Here is a 26,606-nt window from a genome sequence, read left to right on the forward strand (position 1 = left end):
TGTTTTAATTCCTTTTACTTGTGTTACTTATACATATTTGGATTCTGGTTTCTAGCGGTGTCTATAGATTATTGCCCATGCATATAATGATTTCTGTTTCATTTCATTGTGTGCACTTATCTCTTAGTTTCCCTTTGCTTCCATATAATTCTATGTTAGTACACATTATGCAGAGGAATGCTAAGAAGTCTTGGGAAATTCTTTTCCGTTTCCATTACCAGAGCTTCCTTCCTTCTTTTCCAAGTCTCTGTTTGATTGAACAAGAAAGACAATAGACATCCAGGAATGATAACTGCTGCTAAAGCATAAAACATATGAAACAACATTAAGAAAATCCTCTCCAGGAGAACATAAGGGGCAGATTGTGTCAGCCCAGAGCTATTCAATCGGTTCGCTACCCTGCGCTCCAGGCCAGTGCTAGGGTGTTCGGCGCCTCCCTGCAAACTATACATTTGCGCCCTCTCTCCCATACTTATTAAAGGTACAGTGTGTGCTGCAAAACAGGTGTGTAGTCTCACAAGGAAGGGCATGGTCACACAAAAGCATCCTCCATTCAAATTACATTACACAGTAGCACAATCTTACTCACAATACACCGCACATAGTGACCCTGATCCATATTACACCACATAGTAGTGTCTCTTATTGATGTTACGCCAGACAGTAGTGCCACTTATACACAATGCCCATGGTAGTAGTGGCGTTTAGACACCTAATGCCAACAGAAGTAGCGCCGCTTATACACATAATGCCCACAGTAGTACTGCCACTTATACACATAATGCACATAGTAGCAGTGCCGCTTATACACACAGTGCTCACAGTAAGTGTCGCTTACACACAGTGCCCACAGTAGTAGTGTCGCTTATACACATAATGCTCACAGTAGTAATGCCGCTTATATGCACAATGCCCATAGTAGTAATACTGCTTACACACATAATGCCCACAGCATTGCCACTTTCTCTGACGTCCTAGTGGATGCTGGGAACTCCGTAAGGACCATGGGGAATAGACGGGCTCCGCAGGAGACTGGGCACTCTAAAAGAAAGATTAGGTACTATCTGGTGTGCACTGGCTCCTCCCACTATGACCCTCCTCCAGACCTCGGTTAGATTTCTGTGCCCGGCCGAGCTGGATGCACACTAGGGGCTCTCCTGAGCTCCTAGAAAGAAATTTTATTTTAGGTTTTTTATTTTACAGTGAGACCTGCTGGCAACAGGCTCACTGCATCGAGGGACTAAGGGGAGAAGAAGCGAACCTACCTGCTTGCAGCTAGCTTGGGCTTCTTAGGCTACTGGACACCATTAGCTCCAGAGGGATCGACCGCATGGAACTGGCCTTGGTGTTCGTTCCCGGAGCCGCGCCGCCGTCCCCCTTACAGAGCCAGAAGCAAGAAGAGGTCCGGAAAATCGGCGGCAGAAGACATCAGTCGTCACCAAGGTAGCGCACAGCACTGCAGCTGTGCGCCATTGCTCCTCATACACACTTCACACTCCGGTCACTGAGGGTGCAGGGCACTGGGCGGGGGGCGCCCTGAGCAGCAATAAAAACACCTTGGCTGGCAAATATATCACAATATATAGCCCCAGAGGCTATATATGTGATAAATACCCCTGCCAGAATCCATAAAAAAGCGGGAGAAAAGTCCGCGAAAAAGGGGCGGAGCTATCTCCCTCAGCACACTGGCGCCATTTTCTCTTCACAGTGCAGCTGGAAGACAGCTCCCCAGGCTCTCCTCTGTAGTTTGCAGGCTCAAAGGGTTTAAAAGAGAGGGGGGGGGGCACTAAATTTAGGCGCAATATTGTATATACAAGCAGCTATTGGGAAAAATTCATTCAATATAGTGTTAATCCCTAAATTATATAGCGCTCTGGTGTGTGCTGGCATACTCTCTCTCTCTCTGTCTCCCCAAAGGGCTGTGTGGGGTCCTGTCCTCAGTCAGAGCATTCCCTGTGTGTGTGCGGTGTGTCGGTACGGCTGTGTCGACACGTTTGATGAGGAGGCTTATGTGGTGGCAGAGCAGATGCCGATAAATGTGATGTCACCCCCTGTGGGGCCGACACCAGAGTGGATGGATAGGTGGAAGGTATAAACCGACAGTGTCAACTCCTTACATAAAAGGCTGGATGACGTAACAGCTGTGGGACAGCCGGCTTCTCAGCCCGCGCCTGCCCAGGCGTCTCAAAGGCCATCAGGGGCTCAAACGCCCGCTCCCTCAGATGGCAGACACAGATGTCGACACGGAGTCTGACTCCAGTGTCGACGAGGTTGAGACATATACACAATCCACTAGGAACATCCGTTACATGATCCCGGCAATAAAAAATGTGTTACACATTTCTGACATTAACCCAAGTACCACTAAAAAAGGGTTTTATGTTTGGGGAGAAAAAGCAGGCAGTGTTTTGTTCCCCCATCAAATGAGTGAATGAAGTGTGAAAAAGCGTGGGTTCCCCCGATAAGAAACTGGTAATTTCTAAAAAGTTACTGATGGCGTACCCTTTCCCGCCAGCGGATAGGTTACGCTGGGAGATATCCCCTAGGGTGGATAAGGCGCTAACACGTTTGTCAAAAAAGGTGGCACTGCCGTCTTAGGATACGGCCACTTTGAAGGTACCTGCTGATAAAAAGCAGGAGGCTATCCTGAAGTCTGTATTTACACACTCAGGTACTAGACTGAGACCTGCAGATAGTGCTGCTGCAGAGTGATCTGTGACCCTGTCAAACAGGGATACTATTTTGCGAACAATAAGAGCATATTAAAGACGTCGTCTTATATATGAGGGATGCACAGAGGGATATTTTGCCGGCTGGCATCCAGAATTAATGCAATGTCCATTCTGTCAGGAGGATATTAGAGACCCGACACTGGACAGGTGATGCTGACTTTAAAAGGCACATAGAGCCTTATAAGGGTGAGGAATTGTTTGGGGATGGTCTCTGGGACCTCGTATCCACAGCAACAGCTGGGAAGAAAATTTTTTACCTCAGGTTTCCTCACAGCCTAAGAAAGCACTGTATTATCAGGTACAGTCCTTTCGGCTTCAGAAAAGCAAGCGGGTCAAAGGCGCTTCCTTTCTGCACAGAGACGAGGGAAGAGGGAAAAAGCTGCACCAGTCAGCCAGTTCCCAGAATCAACATTCTTCCCCCGCTTCCTCTGAGTCCACCGCATGACGCGAGGCGTCTCCCTCCCCCCCCCCCCCCCCCCCCCCGCCGTTTCCTCAAATCTGCCTTGCCGACAACTCCCTCAGGCAGGGAGGCTGTGCTAGAGGCAATTCACAAGCTGTATTCCCAGCAGGTGATAGTCAAGGTGCCCCTACTTCAACAAGGACGGGGTTACTATTCCACACTGTTTGTGGTACCGAAACCGGACGGTTCGGTGAGACCCATGTTAAATTTGAAATCCTTGAACACATACATAAAAAATTCAAGTTCAAGATGGAATCGCTCAGGGCGGTTTTTGCAAGCCTGGAGGAGGGGGATTACATGGTATTCCTGGACATCAAGGATGCTTACCTACATGTCCCCATTTACCATCCTCACCAGGAGTACCTCAGATTTGTGGTACAGGATTGCCATTACCAATTCCAAACACTGCCGTTTGGACTGTCCACTGCACCTTTACCAAGGTAATGGCAGAAATGATGATACTCCTTCGAAAAAAAGGGAGTTTTAATTATCCCGTACTTGGACGATCTCCTTATAAAGGCGAGGTCCAAGGAGCAGTTGTTGGTCGGAGTAGCACTATCTCGGGAAGTGCTACAACAGCACGGATGGATTCTATACATTCCAAAGTCACAGCTGGTTCCTACCACACGCCTACTGTTCCTGGGGATGGTTCTGGACACAGAACAGAAAAAATTGTTTCTCCCGCAGGAGAAAGCCAAGGAGCTGTCATCTCTAGTCAGAGACCTCCTGAAACCAAAACAGGTATCGGTGCATCACTGCACACGAGTCCTGGGAAAAATGGTAGCTTCTTACGAAGCAAAATTCCATTCGGCAGGTTCCATGCAAGAACCTTTCAGTGGGACCTCTTGGACAAGTGGTCGGGATCGCATCTTCAGATGCATCGGCTGATAACCCTGTCTCCAAGGACCAGGGTATCTCTACTGTGGTGGCTGCAGAGTGCTCATCTTCAAGAGGGCCGCAGATTCGGCATACAGGACTGGGTCCTGGTAACCACGGATGCCAGCCTTCGAGGCTGGGGGGCAGTCACACAGGGAAGAAATTTCCAAGGACTTTGGTCAAGTCAGGAGTCGTCCCTACACATAAATATTCTGGAACTGAGGGCCATTTACAATGCCTTAAGTCTGGCAAGGCCTCTGCTTCAAAACCAGCCGGTACTGATCCAATCAGACAACATCACGGCAGTCGCCCATGTAAACCGACAGGGCGGCACAAGAAGCAGGATGGCGATGGCAGAAGCCACAAGGATTCTCCGATGGGCGGAAAATCAAGTCTTAGCACTGTCAGCAGTGTTCATTCCGGGAGTGGTCAACTGGGAAGCAGACTTCCTCAGCAGACACGACCTACACCCGGGAGAGTGGGGACTTCATCCAGAAGTCTTCCAATTGTTGGTAAACCGTTGGGAAAGGCCACAGGTGGACAGGATGGCGTCCCGCCTAAACAAAAAACTAGATATTGCGCCAGGTCAAGGGACCCTCAGGCGATAGCTGTGGACGCTCTAGTGACACCGTGGGTGTACAAGTCGGTTTATGTATTCCCTCCTCTGCCTCTCATACCAAAGGTACTGAGAATAATAAGAAAACGAGGAGTAAGAACGATACTTGTGGTTCCGGATGGGCCAAGAAGAGCTTGGTACCCAGAACTTCAAGAAATGATATCAGAGGACCCATGGCCTCTACCGCTCAGACAGGATCTGCTACAGCAGGGGCCCTGTCTGTTCCAAGACTTACCGCGGCTGCGTTTGACGGCATGGCGGTTGAATTCCGGATCCTAAAGGAAAAGGGCATTCCGGAGGAAGTCATTCCTACGCTGATAAAAGCCAGGAAAGAAGTAACCGCAAACCATTATCACCGTATTTGGCGAAAATATGTTGCATGGTGTGAGGCCAGGAAGGCCCCAACAGAGGAATTTCAGCTGGGTCGTTTTCTGCACTTCCTACAGTCAGGAGTGACCATGGGCCTAAACTTGGGTTCCATTAAGGTCCAGATTTCGGCTCTGTCGATTTTCTTCCAGAAAGAACTGGCTTCACTGCCTGGAGTTCAGACATTTTTAAAGGGAGTGCTACATATTCAGCCCCCTTTTGTGCCTCCTGTGGCACCTTGGGATCTCAACGTGGTGTTGAGTTTCCTAAAATCACATTGGTTTGAGCCACTTAAAACTGTGGATTTGAAATATCTCACGTGGAAAGTGGTCATGTTATTGGCCTTGGCTTCGGCCAGGCGTGTGTCAGAATTGGTGGCTTTGTCATGTAAAAGCCCTTATCTGATTTTCCATATGGATAGGGCAGAATTGAGGACTCGTCCCCAGTTTCTCCCTAAGGTGGATATCAGCTTTTCACTTGAACCAACCTATTGTAGTGCCTGCGGCTACTAGGGACTTGGAAGATTCCAAGTTACTGGACGTAGTCAGGGCCTTAAAAATGTATATTTCCAGGACGGCTGGAGTCAGGAAAACTGACTCGCTTTTTATCCTGTAGGCACCCAACAAAATAGGTGCTCCTGCTTCTAAGCAGACTATTGCTCGCTGAATTTGTAGCACAATTCAGCTGGAGCATTCTGCGGCTGGATTGCCGCATCCTAAATCAGTAAAAGCCCATACCACGAGGAAAGTGGGCTCATCTTGGGCGGCTGCCCGAGGGGTCTCGGCTTTACAACTTTGCCGAGCTGCAACTTGGTCAGGGGCAAACACGTTTGCAAAATTCTACAATTTTGATACCCTGGCTGAGGAGGACCTTGAGTTCTCATCCGCACTCTCCCGCCCGTTTGGGAGCTTTGGTATAATCCCCATGGTCCTTACGGACTTCCCAGCATCCACTAGGACGTCAGAGAAAATAAGATTTTACTCACCGGTAAATCTATTTCTCGTAGTCCGTAGTGGATGCTGGGCGCCCATCCCAAGTGCGGATTGTCTGCAATACTTGTATGTAGTTATTGCCTAACTAAGGGTTATTGTTGAGCCATCTGTTGAGAGGCTCAGTTATATTTCATACTGTTAACTGGGTATAGTATCACGAGTTATACGGTGTGATTGGTGTGGCTGGTATGAGTCTTACCCGGGATTCAAAATCCTTCCTTATTGTGTCAGCTCTTCCGGGCACAGTATCCTAACTGAGGTCTGGAGGAGGGTCATAGTGGGAGGAGCCAGTGCACACCAGATAGTACCTAATCTTTCTTTTAGAGTGCCCTGTCTCCTGCGGAGCCCGTCTATTCCCCATGGTCCTTACGGAGTTCCCAGCATCCACTACGGACTACGAGAAATAGATTTACCGGTGAGTAAAATCTTATTTCTCTAACGTCCTAGTGGATGCTGGGAACTCCGTAAGGACCATGGGGAACAGCGGGCTCCGAAGGAGGCTGGGCACTCTAGAAAGATCTTAGACTACCTGGTGTGCACTGGCTCCTCCCACTATGACCCTCCTCCAAGCCTCAGTTAGATTTCGTGCCCGGCCGAGGTTGGATGCACACTAGGGGCTCTCCTGAGCTCTTAGAAAGTTATAGTCTTAGAATTTGTTCTTTTCAGTGAGACCTGCTGGCAACAGGCTCACTGCAGCGAGGGACTAAGGGGAGAAGAAGCGAACTCGCCTGCTTGCAGCCGGATTGGGCTTCTTAGGCTACTGGACACCATTAGCTCCAGAGGGATCGACCGCAGGCCCAGCCTTGATGTTCGGTCCCGGAGCCGCGCCGCCGTCCCCCTTACAGAGCCAGAAGCAAGAAGATGGTCCGGAAAATCGGCGGCATGAAGACTCAGTCTTCACCAAGGTAGCGCACAGCACTGCAGCTGTGCGCCATTGCTCCTCTCACACACTTCATACTCCGGTCACTGAGGGTGCAGGGCGCTGGGGGGGGGGCGCCCTGAGGCAGCAATAAAAACACCTTGTCTGGCAAAAATACCTCAATATATAGCCCCAGGGGCTATATATGAGGTAAATACCCCTGCCAGAAGTCCATAAAAAACGGGAGAATAGGCCGCGAAAAAGGGGCGGAGCCTATCTCCTCAGCACACTGGCGCCATTTTCCCTCACAGCTCCGTTGAAAGGAAGCTCCCTGGCTCTCCCCTGCAGTCTACAAGGGTTAAAAAAAGAGAGAGGGGGCACTAAATTTAGGCGCAGTATACATTATATATATATAGATATAAAGCTATAGGGGACATAACTCAGTTAGTCCCTGCAGTATATAGCGCTCTGGTGTGTGCTGGCATACTCTCACTCTGTCCCCCCAAAGGGCTTTTGTGGGTCCTGTCCTCGTTTAGAGCATTCCCTGTGTGTCTGCGGTGTGTCGGTACGGCTGTGTCGACATGTTGAATGAGGAGGCTTTTATATGGTGACGGAACAGAGGCCGATATATGTGATGTCGCCCCCTGTGGGGCCGACACCAGAGTGGATAGAGAGGTAAAAGGTATTAACCGACAGTGTCAACTCCTTACATAAAAGGGTGGATGACGTAACAGCTGTGGGACAGCCGGCTTCGCAGCCCGCGCCTGCCCAGGCGTCTCAAAGGCCATCAGGGGCTCAAAAACGCCCGCTCTCTCAGATGGCAGACACAGATGTCGACACGGAGTCTGACTCCAGTGTCGACAAGGTGGAGACATATACACAATCCAATCCGTGACTTGATCCCGGCAATAAAAAATGTGTTATACATTTCTGACTTTAACCTCTATAAATGGGTTTTAGGTTTGGGGAGAAAAAACAGGCAGTGTTTTGTTCCCCCATCAGATGAATAAATGAAGTGTGTGAAAAGCGTGGGTTCCCCCGTTAAGAAACTGGTAATTTATAAAAAGTTACTGATGGCGTACCCTTTCCCGCCAGGAGGATAAGTTACGCTGGGAGATATCCCCTAGGGTGGATAAGGCGCTCACACGTTTGCTAAAAAAGGTGGCACTGCCGTCTTAGGATACGGCCACTTTAATAGGTACCTGTTGATAAAAAAAAAAAAAACAGGAGGCTATCCTGAAGTCTGTATTTACACACTCAGGTACTAGACTGAGACCTGCAGATAGTGCTGCTGCAGCGTGGTTGGTGACCCTGTCAAACAGGGATAATAGTTGGCAAACATAAAAACATATTAAAGACGTTGTCTTATATATGGGGGATGCACAGAGGGATATTTTGCCGGCTGGCATCCAAAATAAATGTAATGTCCATTCTGTCAGGAGGGTATTGGAGACCTGTCACTGGACAGGTGATGCTGACTTAAAAAGCGCATAGAGAGCCTTATAAGAGTGAGGAATTATTTGGGGATGGTCTCTGGGACCTCGTATCCACAGCAACTGCTGGGAAGAAATAATTTTACCTCAGGTTTCCTCACAGAAAAAGGTACAGTCCTTTCGGCTTCAGAAAAGCAAGCGGGTCAAATGGCGCTTCCTTTCTGTACAGAGACAAGGGTAGAGGGAAAAAGCTGCACCAGTCAGCCTGTTCCCAGAATCAAGATTCTTCCCCCGCCTCCTGTGAGTACACACCATGACGCGGGTGCTCCACAGGTGTAGCCAGGTACGGTGGGGGGCCGCCTCAAAAATTTCAGCAATTAGTGGGCTCGCTCACAGGTGGATCCCTGTTTCTTCCAAGTAGTATTTCAGGGGTACAAGCTGGAATTAGAGATGTCTCCCCCCAGCCGTTTCCTAAAATATGCCTTGCTGACAACTCCCTCAAGCAGGGAGGCTGTGCTAGAGGCAATTAATAAGCGGTATTCCCAGCAGGTAATACTCAAGGTGCCCCTACTTCAACAAGGACGGGGTTACTATTCCACACGGGTGGGGTACCGAAACCGCATGGTTCGGTGTGACCCATTTTATATTTAAAATCCTTGAACATAAAAAAATTCAAGTTCAAGATGGAATCGCTCAGGGCGGTTATTGCAAGCCTGGACGAGGGGGATTACATGGTATCCCGGGACATCAAGGATGCTTACCTGCATGTCCCCATTTACCATCCTCGCCAGGAGTACCTCAGATTTGTGGTACAGGATTACCATTACCAAGTCCAGACACTGCCGTTTGGACTGTACATGGCACCGAGGGTGTTTTATCAAGGTAATGGCCGAAATGATGATACTCCTTCAAAAAAAAGGGAGTTGTAATTATCCCGTAATTGGACAATCTCGTTATAAGGGCGAGGTCCAAGGAGCAGTTGGTAGTCGGGGTAGCACTATTTTGGAAAGTGCTACAACAGCATAGGTGGATTCTAAACAGTCCAAAGTCACAGCTGGTTCCTATGACACGTCTACTGTTCCTGGGGATGGTTCTGGACATAAACCAGAAATAGTGTTTCTCCCGGAGGAGAAAGCCAAGGAGTTGTCATCTCTAGTCAGAGACCTCCTGAAACCAAAATAGGTAGCGGTGCATCATTGCACGCGAGTCCTGGGAAAAATGGTAGCTTCTTACGAAGCAATCCCATTAGGCAGGTTCCATACAAGAACTTTTCAGAGGGACCTGTTGGACAAGTGGTCCGGATCGCATCTTCCGATGCATAGGCTGATAACCCTGTCTCCAAGGACCAGGGTATCTCTACTGTGGTGGCTGCAGAGTGCCCATCTTCAAGAGGGCCGCAGGTTCGGCATACAGGACTAGGTCCTAGTGACCATGGATTCCAGCCTTTGAGGCTGGGGGGCAGTCACATAGGGAAGAAACTTCCAGGGACTTTGGTCAAGTCAGGTTATTTCCCTACACATAAATATTCTGGATCTGAGGGCCATTTACAATGCCCTGAGGCCAGCAAGGCCTCTGCTTCAAAACCAGCCGGTACTGATCCAATCAGACAACATCACGGCAGTCGCCCATGTAATCAACAGGGCGGCACAAAAAGCAGGATGGCGATGGCAGAAGCCACAAGGATTCTCCGATAGGCGGATTATTATGTGTTAGCACTGTCAGCAGTGTTCATTCCCGGAGTGGACAACTGGGAAGCAGATCTTCTCAACAGACACGACCTCCACCCGGGAGAATGGGGACTTCCTCCAGAAGTCTTCCAATAGGATTGTACACCATTGGGAAAGGCCACAGGTGGACATGATGGCGTCCCGCCTTAACAAAAAGCTATAAAAGATATTGCTCCAGGTCAAGGGACCCTCAGGCGATAGCTATGGACGCTCTGGTAACACCGTGGGTGTACCAGTCGGTTTAGGTGTTCTCCCCTCTGCCTCTCATACCAAAGGTACTGAGAATAATAAGAAGGCGAGGAGTAAGAACGATACTCGTGGATGGCCAAGAAGAGCTTGGTACCCAGAACTTCAAGAATTTATATCAGAGGACCAATGGCCTCTGCCACTCAGGACCTGCGGCAGCAGGGGCCCTGTCTGTTCCAAGACTTGCTGCGTTTGACGGCATGGCGGTTGAACGCCGGATCCTGAAGGAAAAGGGTATTCCGGAGGAAGTAATTCCTACGCTTACTAAAGCCAGGAAAGAGGTTACAGCAACTCATTATCACCGCATATGGCGAAAATATGTTGCATGGTGTGAGGCCGAAAGGGCCCCAACAGAGGAATTTCAACTAGGTCGATTTCTGCATTTCCTGCAAGCAGAAGTGACTATGGGCCTTAAATTGGGTTCCATTAAGGTACAGATCTCGGCTCTGTCGATTTTCTTTCAAAAAAGAACTAGCTTCAGTACCTGAAGTTCAGACATTTATAAAAGGAGTGCTGCATAGTCAGCCCCCGTTTGTGCCTCCTGTGGCACCTTGGGATCTCAACGTGGTGTTGAGTTTTCTTAAAATCACTTTGGTTTGAACCACTAAAAACCGTGGATCTGAAATATCTCACATGGAAGGTGGTTATGTTATTTGCCTTGGCTTCTGCCAGGCGAGTATCAGAATTGGCGGCTTTGTCTTGTAAAAGCCCTTATTTGATTTTCCATATGGATAGGGCAGAATTGAGGACTCGTCCCCAGTTTCTCCCTAAGGTGGTGTCAGCGTTTCACCTGAACCAGCCTATTGTGGTGCCTGCGGCTACTAAGGATTTGGAGGACTCCAAGTTGCTAGACATTGTCAGGGCCCTGAAAATATATGTTTCCAGGACGGCTGGAGTCAGAAAATCTGACTCGCTGTTTATCCTATATGCACCCAACAAGCTGGGTGCTCCTGCTTCTAAGCAGACTAATGCTCGTTGGATTTGTAGTACAATTCAGCTTGCACATACTGTGGCAGGCCTGCCACAGCCAAAATCTGTCAATGCCCATTCCACAAGGAAGGTGGGCTCATCTTGGGCGGCTGCCCGAGGGGTCTCGGCTTTACAACTTTGCCGAGCAGCTACTTGGTCAGGGGCAAACACGTTGGCAAAATTCTACAAATTTGATACCCTGGCTGAGGAGGACCTGGAGTTCTCTCATTCGGTGCTGCAGAGTCATCCGCACTCTCCCGCCCGTTTGGGAGCTTTGGTATAATCCCCATGGTCCTTACGGAGTTCCCAGCATCCACTAGGACGTTAGAGAAAATAAGAATTTACTCACCAGTAATTCTATTTCTCGTAGTCCGTAGTGGATGCTGGGCGCCCATCCCAAGTGCGCTTTATCTGCATTACTTGTACATAGTTATTGTTAACTAAATCGGGTTATTGTTGAGCCATCTGTTGAGAGGCTCTATTGTTTCATACTGTTAACTGTGTTTCATATCACGAGTTGTACGGTGTGATTGGTGTGGCTGGTATGAGTCTTACCCGGGATTCAATATCCTTCCTTATTGTGTACGCTCGTCCGGGCACAGTACCTAACTGAGGCTTGGAGGAGGGTCATAGTGGGAGGAGCCAGTGCACACCAGGTAGTCTAAGATCTTTCTAGAGTGCCCAGCCTCCTTCGGAGCCCGCTGTTCCCCATGGTCCTTACGGAGTTCCCAGCATCCACTACGGACTACGAGAAATAGAATTACCGGTGAGTAAATTCTTATTTTTTTTTACACACAATGTCCACAGTAGTAGTGCCGCTTATGTGCATAATGACCCCAGCATAAGTGCCGCTTACACACCTAATGCCCACAGTAGCGACCCTTATACAAATAATGCCCACAGTGTTGCCACTTATACACATTATATATATATATATATATATATATATATATATATATATATATATATATACATACACACATATATATATATATATATATATATAATATAGTCAAATAAGCGGCACTCACCAGGCTTCTTATAGATTAATAAAACGGTCCTTTATTGAATCCTACGTTTCGGGAATAACCCCGTCGTCAGGGACAGCATAGACATAAATACAATGTGATATGACAAACATATATACCCTCCCCCAACTGCAATCAAACAGTCTTACCTGTGACACCTGGAGGACGCCAGCCTTCAGCATCACGGGCCATCCCGCCGTCCATGTTTCCACCTTCTGCTCGACTGGACCCGTGACGTCATCCGGCGGCGCCCCCCGGCGCACACAGTGCACGCTGCTCGGTTGCTAGACAACACAACAACAATCAATGTTGTAATTACATTTAAAACAAATATATCACAGCAATAGTCCTTAAACATTTATACTGTGTATAACCTTAATATAAACATCTATTCAAACACACTTTAATGCTCACCATCTAGCTAATTCTCACTGTAAACGGATCAATTAATCAGTACTGTTATAACCATATGCATTAAAGAAAGCATTGTAGCCCGAGGCTTTCATTTAACCCTCGAGGTGCTATCGTATCTAGGGCACTGATCCACCTACATTCTGTTTGTAATAATATTTTAGCCCGATTACCCCCCCCCCCCCGAATTCTCAAGGGGACATGGTCAATAATGATTGATCTCATGCTGGCTATACTATGTCTTGCCTCAGAACAATGTCTGGCAACAGGTTGATCGCTACTGCCTGACTCCAATGCATGCCTTATTGCTGTCCTGTGCTGCGCCATGCGCTCTTTAAATTGGCGCTGTGTTTTGCCAATATACGCCAACCCGCAAGGGCAGGTTAGCATATATACGACAAAAGTGGTACTGCATGTTACTGGATATTTTATCTCAAACCGCTTTCCTGTATGGGGATGGCGGTCAGGGCACTCATAGTGGATAATCCCCACTATGTGGGACCACCAGTTGATTTCTTTTTGAAGTTGTTGTTCATGGTGTTGACCCGCAATTTTTTCTTACATGACGGTAGATTTTATCTACAGAAGGCGGGTTGTGCGATGGGGTCCTCAGTGGCCCCATCGTACGCGAACGCATTTATGTACGCTGTAGAACAACAACTCTTCTACAGACAGGGAATATTATTGTCTAATATCCAGCTACATGTAAGATATATAGATGATTTGCTTATTATTTGGTCAGGTACCACAGCGGATCTTCGTAAAATATTGGATGAACATAACCTGTCTGATAGTGTGGTTAAACTGTCATATGATATGAGTATGGAGTCTGTACATTATTTGGATGTCAAGATCACAGTAGATGAATCCAATCTGAGCACTTCGTTATTTGTTAAGAGTACTGACAGGAATACAATCCTAAGAAATGACAGTTTTCACCCTTTGCCTCTCCGTAATAGTCTGCCCTACTCACAGATGTTGAGGGCCAGACGAATTACATCAGATCCTACCATGATTGATTCAGCTTTGAATTTGATGGTAGATAAATTCCTGGAAAGAGGATATGACAAACAGTTGCTAGAAAACACTAAAAACAGAGTATTAAAAATCCCACGAGCTGATACACTGAAATATCAGCCGCAGGTAAAGCCTAATAGTGGTTCAGAAGTAGTCCCATGGGTGAGTCTATATACGGACAAGAGTCCTTCTCTCACTAAAAAGGCCAAAAAATGGTGGCCCATGGTAAATACAGATGGGGATTTACCATTATTACGACAAGCCAGATTATTGCCCAGTTACACCAGAGGCAGGAATTTGAAAGACCGACTAGTTAAGTTGGACATCACGGGAATGGATAAAAAACACACATCACACTTTCTAAGTAGAAAGAACGGCTGCTACAGATGCCTGGGATGTGTCGCCTGCAGAGCCCTAACAGTAGGTAACACATTCTGTCATCCCCATACAGGAAAGCGGTTTGAGAGAAAATATCCAGTAACATGCAGTACCACTTTTGTCGTATATATGCTAACCTGCCCTTGCGGGTTGGCGTATATCGGCAAAACACAGCGCCAATTTAAAGAGCGCATGGCGCAGCACAGGACAGCAATAAGGCATGCATTGGAGTCAGGCAGTAGCGATCAACCTGTTGCCAGACATTGTTCTGAGGCAAGACATAGCATAGCCAGCATGAGATCAATCATTATTGACCATGTCCCCTTGAGAATTCGGGGGGGTAATCGGGCTAAAATATTATTACAAACAGAATGTAGGTGGATCAGTGCCCTAGATACGATAGCACCTCGAGGGTTAAATGAAAGCCTCGGGCTACAATGCTTTCTTTAATGCATATGGTTATAACAGTACTGATTAATTGATCCGTTTACAGTGAGAATTAGCTAGATGGTGAGCATTAAAGTGTGTTTGAATAGATGTTTATATTAAGGTTATACACAGTATAAATGTTTAAGGACTATTGCTGTGATATATTTGTTTTAAATTTAATTACAACATTGATTGTTGTTGTGTTGTCTAGCAACCAAGCAGCGTGCACTGTGTGCGCCGGGGGGCGCCGCCGGATGACGTCACGGGTCCCGTCGAGCAGAAGGTTGAAACATGGACGGCGGGATGGCCCGTGATGCTGAAGGCTGGCGTCCTCCAGGTGTCACAGGTAAGACTGTTTGATTGCAGTTGGGGGAGGGTATATATGTTTGTCATATCACATTGTATTTATGTCTATGCTGTCCCTGACGACGGGGTTATTCCCGAAACGTAGGATTCAATAAAGGACCGTTTTATTAATCTATAAGAAGCCTGGTGAGTGCCGCTTATTTGACTATATTACAATAGCTCCACGGAGCTTAAGAAGGCACCTCAGCAAGTATCACATTATCCAGGAGGGAGTGTCGGACAACTGGACTATATATATATATACATCTACATCTGTGACTCTGTGCCTGGCCGTAACGCTGGGTGGAGTCACAGCGGTGGGCGGAGTCAGCAAGTCTCTGCTCCTGCTGCCTGTTCATCTCTCTCTCTCCCCTCCCCCCACCCATCAGCAGCTCTGACTCCCCGGCCGCGGCGCCGGGCCAACAACAACGGCTGATGCCGCCCCGGCATACACATTAGGAGGGACGGGTGGCGCAGGAGAAGGCTTTCATAGCCCTCCCTGCGCCGTGTACACACACCCACCGCCACCTCCTCCGCACACATCCAGCTGTTCGCTCTCCTGCTGTGACGGGAGGCGAGTGCTGCAGTGACGTCATCTCCTGCAGCACTCTCCTCCTGTCACACAGAAGAGCCGGCACACACACTCCAGTCTCCGGGGGCTGCCAGCATCTACAGGCTAGCTGGAAACACCCCCGGAGCGAGAGAAAACATACCCGTGAGGCCACACCCCTTTCACAGCAGGCCATGCCCCCTTTTCGGCCGCGGGGGGTGAGAGATATGTGTAACAGTAATACTGACCCGGTGACGCCTCTGGACACTACTGTTTACCAGCCTGCAGCAGCCGCCCACAGCCTCAACGGTGAGTCCCTCCGGCCATCCTACCCACTGATTCTATGTGTGGTCCCCACTTTACACAAGTCTCCTCTTCTGGTGCCCTCCCCCTCCACTACTTTCCCCCCTCTCTTCATCAGCTTCCTCACTGGGGACCCTCCCTGCCGACCCGCATCTCTATATCCCCTCCCTACCGCCCCGCATCTCTATATCCCCTCCCTACCGCCCCGCGTCTCTCTATCCCCTCCCTGCCGCCCCGCCTCTCTGTATCCCCTCCCTACCGCCCCGCGTCTCTCTATCCCCTCCCAGCCGCCCCGCCTCTCTGTATCTACCTGCTGCCCTGCGTCTGTATCCCCTCCCTAACACCCTGCGTCTCTCTATCCCCTCCCTACCGCCCCGCGTCTCTGTAACACCTCCCTACCGCCCGCGTCTGTCTGTATCCCCTCCTCCCTACGCCTCTGTATCCCCACCCTACCACCCCGCGTCTCTCTAACCCCTCCCTACCGCCCGCGTCTCTCTATCACCTCCCTACCGCCCACGTCTCTCTATCCCCTCCCTGCCACCCTGCGTCTCTCTATCCCCTCCCTACCGCCCCGCGTCTCTCTATCCCCTCCCTACCGCCCCGCGTCTCTCTATCCCCTCCCTACCGCCCGCATCTCTCTATCCCCTCCCTACCGCCCACGTCTCTCTTTCCCCTCCCTACCGCCCTGCGTCTCTCTATCCCCTCCCTACCGCCCTGCGTCTCTCTATCCCCTCCCTACCGCCCCGCGTCTCTCTATCCCCTCCCAGCCGCCCCGCCTCTCTGTATCCTCTACCTGCTGCCCCGCGTCTCTGTATCCCCTCCCCAACACCCTGCATCTCTGTATCTTCTCCCTACCGCCCACGTCTCTCTCTCCCCTCCCTGCCACCCTGCGTCTCTCTATCCCCTCCCAGCCGCCCCGCCTCTCTGTATCCTCGACCTGCGCCCTGCGTCTCTGTATCCCCTCCCTAACACCCTGCATCTCTGTATCCCCTCCCTACCGCCCTGCGTCTCTCTATCCCCTCCCTACCGCCCTGCGTCTCTCTATCCCCTCCCTACCGCCCTGCGTCTCTCTATCCCCTCCCTACCGTCCCACGCCTCTGTATCCCCTCCTCCCTACGCCTCTGTATCCCCACCCTACCACCCCGCTTCTCTCTATCCCCTCCCTACCGCCCTGCGTCTCTCTATCCCCTCCCTGCCGCCCTGCGTCTCTCTATCCCCTTCCTACCGCCCCCCTTCTCTCTACCCCCTCCCTACCAGCCCGCGTCTCTCTATCCCCTCCCTACCGCCCCACGTCTGTTTCCCCTCCCTACCGCCCTGCGTTTCTGTATCCCCTCCCTACCGCCCTGCGTCTCTCTATCCCCTCCCTACCGCCCTGCGTCTGTGTGCCCTCCCAGCCGCCCCGCCTCTCTGTATCCTCTACCTGCTGCCCCGCGTCTCTGTATCCCCTCCCCAACACCCTGCATCTCTGTATCCCCTCCCTACCGCCCACGTCTCTCTATCCCCTCCCTGCCACCCTGCGTCTCTCTATCCCCTCCCAGCCGCCCCGCCTCTCTGTATCCTCTACCTGCGTCTCTGTATCCCCTCCCTAACACCCTGCATCTCTGTATCCCCTCCCTACCACCCCGCGTCTCTCTATCCCCTCCCTACCGCCCTGCGTCTCTCTATCCCCTCCCTACCGTCCCTCGCCTCTGTATCCCCTCCTCCCTACGCCTCTGTATCCCCACCCTACCACCCCGCTTCTCTCTATCCCCTCCCTACCGCCCTGCGTCTCTCTATCCCCTCCCTGCCGCCCTGCGTCTCTCTATCCCCTTCCTACCGCCCCCCTTCTCTCTACCCCCTCCCTACCGGCCCGCGTCTCTCTATCCCCTCCCTACCGCCCCGCGTCTCTGTTTCCCCTCCCTACCGCCCTGCGTTTCTGTATCCCCTCCCTACCGCCCTGCGTCTCTCTATCCCCTCCCTACCGCCCTGCGTCTGTGTGCCCTCCCTACCGCCCTGTGTCTCTGTATCCCCTCCCTACCGCTCTGCGTCTCTGTATCCCCTCCCTACCGCCCTGCGTCTCTGTATCCCCTCCCTACCGCTCTGGGTCTCTGTATCCCCTCCCTACCGCCCTGTGTCTCTGTATCCCCTCCCTACCGCCCTGCGTCTCTGTATCCCCTCCCTACCGCTCTGCGTCTCTGTATCCCCTCCCTACCGCCCTGTGTCTCTGTATCCCCTCCCTTCCGCTCTGCGTCTCTGTATCCCCTCCCTACCGCTCTGTGTCTCTGTATCCCCTCCCTACCGCTCTGCGTCTCTGTATCCCCTCCCTACCGCTCTGCGTTTCTGTATCCCCTCCCTACGGCCCTGCGTTTCTGTATCCCCTCCCTACCGCCCCGTGTCTCTGTATCCCCTCCCTACCCCCCTGTATCCCATACACGGTCCATACCACTGGCTCCTTGATACCTCCCTGACAAACCCTCACCAGGAGGACAGGAGCCATAACCCCCTGCGGTGCCCCCATAGTTACCGCTATATCGGTGATGCTCTGCCGCCTCCTCCCTATCCCTCACACAGCAAGCGCAGGGCGCAAGCCCAGCACCGAGCACATGACCGCGCTGTCCATGCCCATTGGCCCTGGTACCAGCTCCAGCCATCGCCCCCTCCTCCTACTGCACCTGAGGGGGGCGCGCACATAGCGCATGCAGAGGGGACTGGTGCACCTGCGGCCGCGTGGAGACCTTGCGTGCGCAACATGTCCATGTTGCTACACCTGAAGGATGGTACGGCGTAGAGAGAGGACACAGCTGCCCCTGCTCCGCATTGTACCAGCACTCCCCTCTGTGTCTAATGACACCATTTACCTCTTCATGCCGGTCCGTCTATACCACATGCATCCTTATCCGTGTCCTATATATTGTTACAAATAAAATGACATAGGTATAGGTCCCGCACCCCCTCCCCCCACAGCTGCATCCACCTCCCCGTCCACTCGCAGCATCTACATACTCCCTGCCTCATCCAAGGTCCCCCCCGCACCCGCTACATTCTGTACATCGTGCTCTGCAGTCACTGTTCACGCCGTCGCAAGGGGCTACGCCCCCTTCACCATTGGAAGCACTTTCGTTGTGCAATATTTAACCACTAACAAACCAAGGAATGCAGGTAATACTCATACAAATATTGAACCGCAGAAAGGCGTGCAGGGGATAAGGGGGCGTAGCCCCTTTCGACGGTGTGAAGAGTGCCCGTAGGGCGCGATGAAGCACCTAGTGTATATATGTATGTGTATGTATGTATATATATATATATATATATATATATATATATATATATTCTCTCTATCTATATATATATATATATATATATATATATATATATATATATATATAGATAGAGAGAGAGAATATATATATATATATATATATATATATATATATATATATATATATATATATATCTTTTCTACATGTAACATGCAAAGATTTTATTTAATATGTTTAGTACAAAAAACAATACAGAACTGCTGTCTAAAAGCATATCCATTGCTTGCACATTGTGAAGAAAACAATTGCAGTTAAAAGATAAGTAAAAGTTCCTCAAAGTGCAATACCATACTGTACAGATTACTGTTACCTTCAGTACAGTAGTTATTTACTCTGGCTGGTCTGCTTAAGGCTCCGAGTCCAGTGCATCGCTTTTCTCAATCCTTCTAAGGTGAGACACCCCTTCCATCTCTAGCCTTTTGGTTTACTATTGTATGCCGGGAGCTGTCAGCCAGGCAGTGAGGCTGAGCGCCAAGCGGCTTTGCAGTCTGTACATGTGCACTGCTGCAAGGAGTGGGAGGATCGGGGAGGTGTGGTAGGAGGGACTGAAGGAGCCTGAAGAGCCCAAGCCATGCTTCACACTGCCGCGCTGCTGCCTGTCATGTATAACAGGCACAGCCAGTGAGAACGACACACGCCGCACAGCAGTAAGGTCGCAGATTGGGGAGAGCACCACTCCAGACCGGCGCCTCTCTGCTTTGCAGACTTTGCTAAGCAGGTAGTGCCGGGTCTGCCTGTGTGACACTAAGTCCCGAGACGGTGCACATAATGCTGACTTTCCTTGCAGCCTTAGAAACTGCAATCAAAGATCCAGGCTAAATGTATCCTCTGGGATTTAACGTTTGGAGTAACCCATAGACTGGCTCTTAACGTGTTGTGCATGGGTTTACCATGCTGGCAAATTGAATAAAAATTGAACAGCGGCTTTACCCACGCTGCAAACACTCTGTAATTAAACCTGCCCCAAGGTGAAATTCTCCCCCTAGCATTTTTTTCTTCTTCTAAAGACTAACATCAGCATAGGGTAAATTGTCCTGCCATCATTGGGGACATGAGGCCTGGTTGAGGGCTGCATTGCATTGCCTCATCTATGTGGCTGCATTGCCCCTGTACATCTGCTTTTGAATATAGCCATCATCCCTATTCGTGCTGATTTGTACCAGCCCTATCTTTAGTGTAAGACATGCACCTGAAATCAGACCTTTGCATAAGCTTGCCTCTAAATAGCCTTTCTGTCTACACGACCATGGCACACCTATCCTATGTGTGATCGCCCAGTTACACACACTGTCATGTGTAGTTGTGGCCAAGATGCATACAACTCTGAGCATCTACAGGTGATTCAACATTATAGGGTATATGCAATTAGCGGCGAATCGCGGCAATTTTTCGGCCGTTTTTTAATTCAACACAATTCGACTGTCTAATTTCGGCAAGTGGGTGCCAAAATTGACCATATTCAATAAAAAAACGGATTCGACAGTCCCGCTGACGAAAAACGGCCGATTTGACGGATTTTGTTCCGATTTTTAAAAAACGGGAAAAAACACGAAAAAAAATTGCGTGGGGTCCCCCCTCCAAAGCATAACCAGCCTCGGGCTCTTCGATCTGGTCCTGGTTCTAAAAATCCGGGGGAAAAATGGACAGGGGATCCCCCGTATTTTTAAAACCAGCACCGGGCTCTGCGCCTAGTGCTGGTGCAAAAAATACGGGGGACAAAAAGAGTAGGGGTCCCCCGTATTTTTTACACCAGCATCGGGCTCCACTAGCTGGACAGATAATGCCACAGCCGGGGGTCGCTTTTATATAGCGCCCTGCGGCCGTGGCATTAAAATATCCAACTTGTCACCCCTGGCCGGGGTACCCTGGGGGAGTGGGGACCCCTTCAATCAAGGGGTCCCCCCCCAGCCACCCAAGGGCCAGGGGTGAAGCCCGAGGCTGTCCCACCCCATCCAAGGGCTGCGGATGGGGGGCTGATAGCCTTAAGAAAATGACAAGAATATTGGTTTTTCCTGTAGTACTACAAGTCCCAGCAAGCCTCCCCCGCAATCTGGTACTTGGAGAACCACAAGTACCAGCATGCGGGAGAAAACGGGCCCGCTGGTACCTGTAGTACTACTGGGAAAAAATACCCAAATAAAAACAGGAGACACACACCTTGAGAGTAAAACTTTATTGCACACCTGCCGACACACACATACTTACCTATGTTGACCTGCCGACTGCCACGTCTCCTGATCCGACGATCCGGGGTACCTGTGAATAAAATTATACTCACCTCAATCCAGTGTCCAGATATAAATCCTCGTACTTGGCAAAACAAATAAACGAACACCCGGACCAGCGGACTGAAAGGGGTCCCATGTTTTCACATGGGACCCCTTTCCCCATGTGACTCCTGTCACAGAGGTCCCTTCAGCCAATCAGGAAGCTCTACTTCGTTGCACTCACCTGATTGGCTGTATGCGCTTGTGACCTCAGACAGCGCATCGCAAAGCCTCTCCATTACTTTCAATGGTGGGAACTTTGCCGTCAGCGGTGGGGTTACCCGCGGTCAGCCGCTGACCGCGGGTGACCTCACCGCTAACCGCAAAGTTCCCACCATTGAGTATAATGGAGAGGCTTTGCGATGCGCTGTCTGACAGCTCAGACGTGCAGCCAATCAGCAGAGTGCCAGGACGTTGCGCTCGCTGATTGGCTTAAGAGACCTTTCTGTGACAGCAGTCACGGGGGGGGGGGGGGGGGGGGTCTCTGCATTCGGGGAAAGGGGTTCCATGTGTAAACATGGGACCCCTTTCAGTCCGGCTTGGTCGGGTGTTCGTTTATTTTTTTTTGCAAAGTACGAGGATTTATATCTGGACACTGGATTGAGGTGAGTATAATTTTATTCACAGGTACCACGGATCGTCGGATCAGGAGACGTGGCAGTCGGCGGGTCAACATAGGTAAGTATGTGTGTGTCGGCAGGTGTGCAATAAAGTTTTACTCTCAAGGTGTGTGTCTCCTGTTTTTATTTGGGTATTTTTTCCCCAGTAGTACTACAGGTACCAGCGGGCCCGTTTTTCTCCCGCATGCTGGTACTTGTGGTTCTCCAAGTACCAGCTTGCGGGGGAGGCTTGCTGGGACATGTAGTACTACAGGAAAAAACAATATTCTTGTCATTTTCTCAAGGCTATCAGCCCCCCATCCGCAGCCCTTGGATGGGGGGGACAGCCTCGGGCTTCACCCCTGGCCCTTGGGTGGCTGGGGGGGGACCCCTTGATTGAAGGGGTCCCCACTCCCACAGGGTACCCCGGCCAGGGGTGACTAGTTGGATATTTTAATGCCACGGCCGCAGGGCGCTGTATAAAAGTGACCCCCGGCTGTGGCATTATCTGTCCAGCTAGTGGAGCCCGATGCTGGTGTAAAAAATACGGGGGACCCCTACTCTTTTTGTCCCCCGTATTTTTTGCACCAGGCGCAGAGCCCGGTGCTGGTTTTAAAAATACGGGGGATTCCCTGTCCATTTTTCCCCCGGATTTTTAGAACCAGAACCGGCTCGAAGAGCCCGAGGCTGGTTATGCTTTGGAGGGGGGACCCCACGCCATTTTTTTTTCGGGATTTTACCATTCCATTAAAAAAAAAATTTTTTTTTTAAATATATAAATAATACTTGTGCCTCCCAAAAAGACAAACCAAGTACCTAATCCCTTCTACTATAAATAGATATGCTATTACCAATAAAAAAAACACCAAAAAAAACATGTTTTACATTTTTTTTATTAGATTCACCCACCAAAGTGTGGCGGATTGAAAATGACGAATTTACTGTCTAAAAGCACTGTTGTCGAATTTCCAAACTTCAATTGAATATGAATATACTTTTGTCGAATTGCCGCATTTGTACCATTGCAGAAAATTTGAATTTGACAAATGTCTAATTTCAAAAAGTCGAATTTTGAAAGTCCGTTTTTTTGACGGAAAGTACTGAATTGCATTGTCAATTTTTTTTTTTGGCGAAAAAGTCCAGTTTTTCGGGAATTCGACCGCAATTGCATATACCCCTATATGTGCATGCCCTGATGCATTGGCAGATCCTAACAAACACAAGATCCATCCGCTAAGCAGAATTGATTAGTTGGGCAATGCCTCCTGAGTTGCAATCACATTTTCTCTCTCCATTTTCTAATGCATTCAAGAAAATGATATACGGGCAACACCTACACTTTTCTTCGATTATAATGGACCTGTGGTAAGTTGTCCTGTCTTCCCTGCACGGTGAGCACAGCTTGTCCTGAAATGGTCCTCACTGAACGCCATGATTAGGTGCCTTTTGTGACTAGCGGCTCCCAGTGTAATGTGTAGATCTGACAATCTGTCACACGCCCACTTCTTCCCAGTCATGTAAAGGTTGCAGTACAAGCGTTCACACAGTATGCGTCATTCCCTCTGTAACTTATGTCACAGAAATCAGCACTACGTACCAACAAGGCTGTGTAAGTGTTCTGTATTTTGTGTGTCACTAATGGGCATCTTTATATTGTCTACACACTATTTCCCCTGATACTGTGTGACTGCTTTTCTTGTGAGAGAGCATTGCTCACGTGTCTGTAGGCAAGTAAAGGCAACACCCACACCATTGCCCTCCCACGCCCCAGCCTGCATGTAACCTAAGGGCAGGTATTAGAAAGCCAAGGAAAGCTGTGATGTAACATAAGGAGGCCAGGGAAACTGTGTCCTGCATCTTTTGTTTCACTTTTTATTTTTCTGTGATAACTGGGAAGTAAAGCAAAGTTTTATTTTAATGCCTTCATTTCCTTACAGTGTGCCGTGACTGTATCACAGTATGTGAATGTGTTGGTAATAATGCCTACTTATCAGCGTACTTTTGTCCGTTCTAGAAAGGGTATCTCGTGCATTATTCCTGTGAAACATGACCTAAAATAAATAAGCTCTGTAATCTCTAGATGGAAACGTACTTTGAACTCATGACTTTCTCTGATACCAGTTGCTCGCCAATGATTCTAGACAATATTAAGTCATTAATTCTAATCATTTATCAATTCTGATGTCTCATTAGAAATTTTTTGTATGAGCAATTTCTGGATTTGAATAAAATATTACTCCCTGCTAGAGTGTGTCTTCAATAATAGACCTCTGCAGTGATTTATGTGGGAAGACTGTACAACTACACTTTTCCTTTACCTCCCCATGGTAGCATACATCTGGGTATATTCCCCATTGGGTTGAATACAGGAAAGAAGAAATGACACTGGCCCTATATAAGGAATGCCCCCTCTGGCCTCTGTGTCTTTTTCTCTTTCCTGTGGGTAGCAGGCAGGAGCATACACCAGTATAATCGGTGGCTTACCACAGGGAAATGCGTTAGCGGAGTCTCCCTGCCGCGGCTGTCTGGCGGGAAGATGGAGGTGCAGGGCCGGCCTCTGAAGCGCTGAGGGAGCAATCGCTATGTGCTACAGGCCGTTCTCCATTTTCCGGGCATCCAGCAGCGTCCATGGTGCGGGCGGTGATGGAGGACGTCATACTGCTGTGCTAAGCCCGGGTTGATCCGTAGGGCAAATCGGGTGGACGACACCAGCAGAAGCCGGAACCGGAAGTGCGGCTGGTGGGGGATGCCAGGCTTTTTGGGGAAGCAGCGTTGTGTAAAAGCAACGCTTGTGCTGTGCAGTAGGCGCCAAAGAGGACCTCAAAGATTTCTGAGATTACGGTTATACGGGAAATGGATTTGTCTGATACAGAGCCTATATCTGAGGCTGATCTTATAAAAAGTTTTGGATGTGCCTGGAGCCTGCATTTGCCTTGGGACTCCCTGTAACTAAAAGCTGCAGTTTTGGACACAAAAGTTTGGGTAAGCCACTGGAGATTTTATTATATTTTTTTCTGCTGGTGTATGCTTGGAATAGTAGTTGGTGAGATTTTTTTCTGGATATTCTTTATTTTTTTGTGTTGGGTCTGAGACCAGTAAGGATAAAAGTTGAGGTGAAGGCTAAGCATAAGAAACTGCATGCAGCCAGGTGTTCGTTATGTGATAAAGCATTCTCTGAAAAAAGCACTGGAAATGTACAGTATGTGAAGATTGTAAAGTGTCACAGCAGCACATGCCCTCTCCTCAGATGTCTGAGTTTGTTAGCATGTTAAAGACTGTTTTGTCTGATACGTTTATCACCAAGGATGACTTTAATAGAGCTTCGGTCAAAAGGACCAGAGCAGTGTTAAGTGACAAATCTGAAGTTTCAGATGTGGGCGAGATGTTCGCATTATCTGATGATTCGAAGTCTGAAGAAGAGTCTGTTGTTTCATAAGCGGAAGGAGATTTTAATCCTGACATGGTTAATAATCTGTTGGTGTTTGTTCATCGGTCCTTGAATATTGAGGAGTCACAACAGGAAATGTTGCAAGATTTGTTGTTTAAAGAGGCTAGAAAGAAAGGAAAAGTTTTCCCTTTGTCTCAGGCTCTTAATGATGTCATTACTGATGAGTGGAAGCATCCTGATAAAAGGGTGTCGGTGTCGGTAAGAATAAGTAAAATGTACCCATTCCAGCAGGAGGAGGTGTCAAGATGGGAGGAGTCCCCAAAGGTTGATGCAGCAATTGCTTAGATTTCCAAAAAGACTACTTTGCCATTGGAAGATGCTAACATATTTAAAGATCCTATGGATAGGCGGATAGAAATGGGATTAAAGAAACGGCATTCTATTTAGGGGCTGCCCTAAAACCAGCGGCAGCTATGGCCGTGATTTCTAGAGTCTTGCGTGGATGGTGTCATTATCTGGAAACAGATGTGTTTAGATGGTATTAAGAGGGCGGATTTGTTAAGTTAGTACAAGACGTTCAACTTGCCGTGGAATTCATGTGTGATACATCAATGAATTCAGTTAGGCTAACAGCCAGGTAGTTAGAAGAGCGTTGTGGTTAAGGCCTTGGGTAGCTGACGTTCAGTCAAAGAGTAAGCTTCTTTCATTGCGCTTTCAGGGAGATTACCTTTTTGGCCAAAAACTGGATGAAATAATTAACAAAATTTCGGGTGGCAAGTCAGTATGGTTGCCACAGGATAAAGGATCAAGAAGGAGCTTTTTTAATAAACCTTCTAAAACTCGGTCTCAAGAATACAGATATTCCAGGGCTTATAGGCCAGGAAGGAGTGACAGAAGAGGACAGTGTGGTGGTTTTTGTTCCAATTTTCGTAGCCAAAGAGACAAGGATAACAGATCGTTTTTTCGTTAGTCTTCCCAATGATGCCAGCATAAAGGAACCAGATGCTGTAGGTGGAAGACTGTTGAAGTTCAAAGTAATATAGGAAAATTCTACCACAGACAAGTGGGTATTGGAAGTAGTCGCAAGTGGTTACAAATTAGAGTTCATAAATCAACTGGGAGATTTTCTGAGTTCTCCAGTTCCAGAGGAGCAGTTAGAAAGGCAGGCCCTGATGTTGAGTTTGCAAACATTGATAGACCAGAAACTCGTTGTAGAGGTTCCGCCTTATCATATACGGCTGGGTTGGTATTCCAGGTAATAAAAAAAAAAGCCTCAGGAGGCTACAGAACGATACTGGACTTGCGGACGCCTCAAC

General features: G+C 49.0%; 1 protein-coding gene and 1 long non-coding RNA gene across 2 annotated transcripts in view; one reads left to right on the plus strand and one right to left on the minus strand.

The window, feature by feature from the left end:
• Positions 1-24,691, minus strand: LOC134929275 (uncharacterized). The gene is made up of 2 exons (XR_010178436.1): positions 24,387-24,691; positions 1-247 (listed from the first exon to the last, which is right to left on the minus strand). It is a non-coding gene; the product is annotated as an uncharacterized LOC134929275 (long non-coding RNA).
• Positions 1-26,606, plus strand: part of YES1 (YES proto-oncogene 1, Src family tyrosine kinase) — a 162,721-nt gene that overhangs the window by 30,226 nt on the left and 105,889 nt on the right. The window lies entirely within an intron of this gene.

This window comes from Pseudophryne corroboree, chromosome 5 (genome assembly GCF_028390025.1).
Source record: "Pseudophryne corroboree isolate aPseCor3 chromosome 5, aPseCor3.hap2, whole genome shotgun sequence".
NCBI classification, from domain to species: Eukaryota; Metazoa; Chordata; class Amphibia; order Anura; family Myobatrachidae; genus Pseudophryne; species Pseudophryne corroboree.